This window comes from Cornus florida, unplaced genomic scaffold (assembly GCF_030987335.1).
Source record: "Cornus florida cultivar Cherokee Brave unplaced genomic scaffold, ASM3098733v1 CherokeeBrave_3.0.0_Hap2_Chr01, whole genome shotgun sequence".
In the NCBI taxonomy this organism is placed as follows: domain Eukaryota; kingdom Viridiplantae; phylum Streptophyta; class Magnoliopsida; order Cornales; family Cornaceae; genus Cornus; species Cornus florida.
Genome location: NW_026775571.1, coordinates 66,652,355 through 66,658,354, shown reverse-complemented (window position 1 = coordinate 66,658,354; position 6,000 = coordinate 66,652,355).

Sequence of the window (6,000 nt, the reverse complement as noted above, 5' to 3'; positions counted from 1 at the left end):
TGGAGTGAAGCTTTAAAATTAAAAGGATTGAAGATAAGTTGAAATAAAATTGAATATATAGAGGGTAATATTAGTAAATCTATAAAAAGAAAATAAGGATGCAGTGAGGATTGAGAAACAAGAAGTACAAAAAAGTGATTACTCTTAATAAGGAGAAATTGGAGGTGAACATTAATCATATAATCAAAGCAAAGATGGATTAAGTGGAGGAGTGAATCTAGTATATTATGTGATGGCACTTCCTTTATGATTGAAATGGGAGTTCTATCAAACACTTACTTGACCGGCCATAGTTTATGATACCGAATGTTGGACAATTAGGAAACAACATTTGCATTAAGTTAGTGTAGCAGAAATGTGAATATTGAGATGGAGTGCGGTAAGACTAAAAATGATGGAATTAGAAACAATTACATAAGGGAGATGGTTGAAGTAGCACCAATTGTAGATAAAATAAGATAAAATTAGTTAAGATGGTTTAGACATGCAAAGAAGACCTTTAACTTCGCCGGTCAACAAAAATGACATAATCCACATTGAGGATTATACTAGAAGAAGAGAGAGACCAAAGTTAATATGTAGAGTTAGTAAAAAAATAAATAATGCTATGTGAATTGAGTGAGACTATGACTTTAATAGAATGGAGTGGAAATGTGAAATTTATTTAACCGACCCCCAAATAATTAGGAAAAGACTTAGTTTTTTTTTTTTTTTTTTCTCTCTCTCTCTCTCTCTCTCTTAGTTGGTACTCACACACATGCCTCCACTGAGGCTTGAACCCCTGACCTCCATTTAAGAAATAGGAGCTTGATATCGCTACGCCACTAACCTGTTGGTTGTTGTTTATTGTGAGTGTTGTTTCAACTAATTTTCAATTAGCATACAACTAATTTTCAATTAGCATACGTCTGATAAAATTGGGAAAACAACATTGATCAATTTTTATCTAGAATTCGATAACACACAAGCCCAACCCATCAACTTGGAGGGTTGGGCCAAACTGGCCTGAGAACAAGCTGGAGTGAGCTAAAGCCCAATGCCCCAAAGCTTCACACCAGAATAATTGTTTAGCTGCTACACACAAAAGTTTTGCAGATTTTTTTTTTTTTTTTTGAAGACTGAGTTTTTAATTTTTTAAAAGGCTCAAAAACCGAATCTCTCTATGTGAGTGAATTGCATGATTGTATGTTTTTCTTGTTTGTAAAGATCACATGACATGAATGTACAAGCTTAGAACTTTTCATGAATATTGAATATGCAAGTTAGGTTTAATTTTCATAATTTTTTGAAAATTTTAACTTCAAATTTTTCAACTGCTTCTACTTTTGAAAATTGAAAAAGATTATTTAAATAATTGTGATATTGAAGTAAACTAAAAATAATATTATTTTTGTTTTCGAAAGGAATATTATTAGCATATTTTAAAATGATATTGTTTTTTGATTAACTTATGAATTGGTATTATAATAAATTCATACAAAGAAAAAATAAGAGTGATTACAAGTGTAACTTATTAACTTTTAAGGATATATATGGTTTTTTAAGTTCTTAAACACCGATTATGTTTTGTAGTATTAATTAGAATACCACTACAAAAAAAAATTTAATACATTTTTTTTCATATTTTATTATGCAAAAACCTTTTGAGATTGATTAACTTTTTGGAAATGGTTAACATTTTAACTCTTCCATCATTAATAACACAATACTGTCTTCAAAAGATCTTTATCATAATAAAAGCAACAATAATTTATTTGGAAGAGAACGTTAGAACAGTCAGTTTTACATATATAATTTTTATAACCTAAATAATTATATCATAATATGTAAACATTAGCTGGCGTCACGTTAAAAAAATTAGTTCAAATTCAAATATTTTTAAATGAAATGCAAAAAAAATTTAATTGATAATAATCTTAAAATTTGCTTAAATAGAATACAAAAAACTATTATGTCTCTGATCCTACCATAGGTCATTTATTTACACATAAAAAAATAAAAATAAAAAAATTCCTTAATTTTACAAGCATTTTTCTTTAGTTCACAGGTTAGATGAGTTTACAAATAACCCCAAGGGATTAGTCTAGTTGGAAAAGACTTCGTCCTGGTGCCTCATGAAATATTAGGGTTCAGAATCGATTCTTGATAGATGCAAATAATTCCTTAGACGGGGCGTGTGAGTACCAATTAGAAAAAAAAAAATTTTGAGTTTACAAATAATTAAATGAATACTAAGAGCATCTCGAACAGTTGTGTATATTTTTTTGTGTAAATCTAATGTGTCATGATAAATTTACACAAAAATTTCAAATTATTTAAAATTAGCTCCAACGATTATTTTAAACCTTTTGTGTAAAAATATATCTCTCTATGACAATCAACCATGTTTCATGCCAGGACCCCACATAACTTTTACAAACTTACTTAATATATGATTGATTCTTTAATGGGACGAGAAAGAGGGATGAGAAAGGAAATATGTTGATTTGGCTTTACACAACCCTTTTATACATTAGTGATATGGCAATGTATCTAAATAGATTGCTGGAGATAGAAAAAATTTACACATTATAAATGACCGTGTATATTTTATACAAAAAATTATTTTAACATAGCATTGCTTTAAATTTTAACATGATTTGATGATATTGGTTGCATTAGCCTCTCTGTCATATCGTACCAAATACTTTAATGCTTGTCCATATCTTTTTCAACTCTTTATTTATTAATTTTGGAATTAGTTTTAAAACTTTTTTTTCCTTTAAATTAATTTATTTCCAATTTTTAATTTTCTGATACTAATTAGATTCTTTCAAACACAACAAAATATATAAATTTAAAAAATAATGTTATTTAAATTAAATAATGTCAAAGAAAGAGAAATCAAAACAAGTAGATATATTGACGTAAGCCTATGATGTCATCTTTATAAAATTTAATGATTGCTACTTTTCATCACTTAAATTTTTTTTGTGGTTTTGAAAAACTCTTTCCAGCTTTTTGAAAGGGCAGGTATCCAACCATTCGAGTGGTTCGATTGCTTCCTATGTCGAACCTATATTTATTGAATTATAATAAAACTCACATATTCTGTTATAAAACTCTCTTACGAAGTGGTGTCATTTTTTAACATTACGTGAGCTTTTAATGGCCTCTAAGAGCATCTCCAATGCAATGTCAAAAGGGCTGCTATTTTTAAAATATAGCAAGGGTTCTTCAAAAGGGGTTCTCCAATGCAATGCTAAAAGAGTTGCCAATTTTTAACTTTGCCAAAAGTTTTGTCAATTGTAGCACAAGAAATAGCTATTGCTATTTCAGAAAGAGAGAGAGAGTGTGTGTGTGTATGTGTAATGACCCGGTCATTTTCCTCCATTTTCTTTTTCCTGAAATTTTACGGATAAATTTTTTCCATTTAATTTTCCTTTCTGAGCTCTGTTTCACGTCGCTTAATGTCATCTCGAGTGCTTGGAAATGGTTTCCGAGACTCTTTCGTACGGATTGACAACTTCCTTTGAGGATCGAGTCATTTCCACATTTTCACTTTTCGGACACTATTCACTTTTTGTTCTTTTTCCTATTTCATCTTTTACCCTATTCTGTCTTTTCCCCGTTTGTTAGTTTTTGGCACAACCTCACCTTTCGTGCTCGGAGTTGATTTCCGACTTCATGTACCTTCATTCTAAGTGGTTTCCACGAAATACGTATCTTTACTTTTGCAAGAAAATACTCTGGTTGCTCCCGGTGTCCATATGGGCATGGATGCACAATTCTTCAGAATTATTTTCTTTTCTTGGGGTGTTTTTCGTAAATATATTTTCAAGATATTTTATTTCAGTGGTTTTAAAGAAAATATTTTTGGAAGATATTTTCATTTTGGGGCATTAGTGCAGTTAACCCTTTTTGGAGAGGTTATTGTGCAATTAACGAAAGTTATTACAAAAATACCTCGTCTGGAGCCTGGATCCTCGTACGGGATTCATTTTCACATTTCGTCGAGTCATGTACTCTTAGGATTTCCTTCTAGTCGTTTTTCTCCAGTTTCAGGGTTTCTAGCCCCGGTTGTCGCCGAACTTGTTCGGGGCATATCTCTCTGCTCGGGACTCAGTTTTTGACGTCGTTTCTGCTATTGTTCATATTTTCTCATTTTGAATCTTTTTCGTTCACGGAGTTTCACCGTTTGAGCGCTTCTGCTCAAAATTCACTTTTTCAGACCTGGCGGGACTCGTTTGGGGCATTTTTTGAGATTTTATATAAATAGGGAGACTTAAAGTCAAAAAGTAACCTTCTCCCCTCTCCATGCACGACCTAAATCTGCCATGGCAGCCCAAGGGGGGCTGCCACCCTTCTTTTCTCAATTAAACCTTCTTCCCTTTGTTAGAAAGTCATAGTGCCTTCGCGTTTTGTGTTTGTCTTGACTACGCGCTTCTTTCACCCTTATTAGAATCCATTTATGACCATTTCTTGAGTTCGGGTTTGAAGTCAAGTTGTGATTTTCATGGGGCTTCCTTCGGATTCTTGTTCATCGTGTTGTCCCCGACAAAACCCTTCTATATCGTTAGGTTCGGAGCACTTTTATTTCGGTGGGTTTTTCAGATTTTCATCTCAAATTGAGGTAGGGGGTGTTATAATTTATTTTCTTGTTTTATAGCATGCTTGTGATGCTTATATACTTCATATACATGTCTTTGTATCAAATCTAGAAACTTTGATTTATTAATTCCTTGTGTAAGATTTAGTTTTCCCGGTTGTCCATAGTTTATTTTAAACATGTGGCATGATAGAATATTACCCCTTGACATGATCATTGACATATATTAAATTGAGAGCTTTTGAACAAGTAATGAAGTTTTTATTTAATATTTATCTTAAGTGAAAGATTAATTCATGTGGCTTTAACTAGTTTGAAATAAATGTGTGTTAGTATATTATATTAGGCCCTAGCATGCTCTTCAACATAGATTAATTTGAGAATAATCGAAGAAGTTTTAAAATATAGTAATATTTAATTAATTTGATTAATTAATTTATTCCGAGTGTACTATTCACTCCATTGAAATTTTGACTTGATATTCTTGATATATATGTCATATAATTTCACATATATTAAATCTAAAATATTTGATTAGGTTTTGAAACATTTCATTTATTATTTTTCTAGTATTAAAGTTTAATACTCATGGCCGTTCATTGCATGTAATTCACTTGTGTCATGTTTTTAAATCAAGTCTTGGCATGTTGTATAACATATATTAATTTGAGATCATTTAGATGAGTTTCAAAATTTAGAGATTTTAATTAAATGAGTTAATTAAAATCCATTCAATGGTCCCTTGTACTTGATTAAGTTTCTAACCTTGTATTCATGATTTCCTTGACAAGTTCCTTCGCGTGTATCAAATTGAGAATAACCGGATAAGTTTTTAAACTTATATTTAATTATTTCCTTTGTATGGAATTAAATTCACATGGTTGTGTCTTGTATGAAATGAACTTGTAATATGATATTGAACTTATCCTTGACATGATCCTTGACATACCTTATTCGTAGAATATTTGGACTTGTCTTGTAATCTTGATAATTTAATCCCTTAAGTAGATTAAATTTCCATTTATGCTTCCATCGGTTTAACCATGACCCCTTGTATCTTTTTATCAAGCATCGTGACCCCTGTGTATCTTGGTTTCATTAGTGTACTTCATAGACTTGTACATTTGTCTTGAAATGGTTTAATTACACATGTGTTATTTTGTAAGTAATTGAATCATGTATCTTATACTTATGATATATGTACTTCAATGGATTTCTTATGCTATATATCTTGATTCTAATTTATATAGATGAATACTATGATTTCTTGATATTTCACATACCATTATAGTTGATAAACTTAGGGCATGACTTGGGTGTTCCGAAATCTTGGTTGTGCATGAAACGTGGTAGATGCATTTCTTGTATTTTGATACAATCTTGGTTGCACAACTTGTTGATTTTGGCACTTG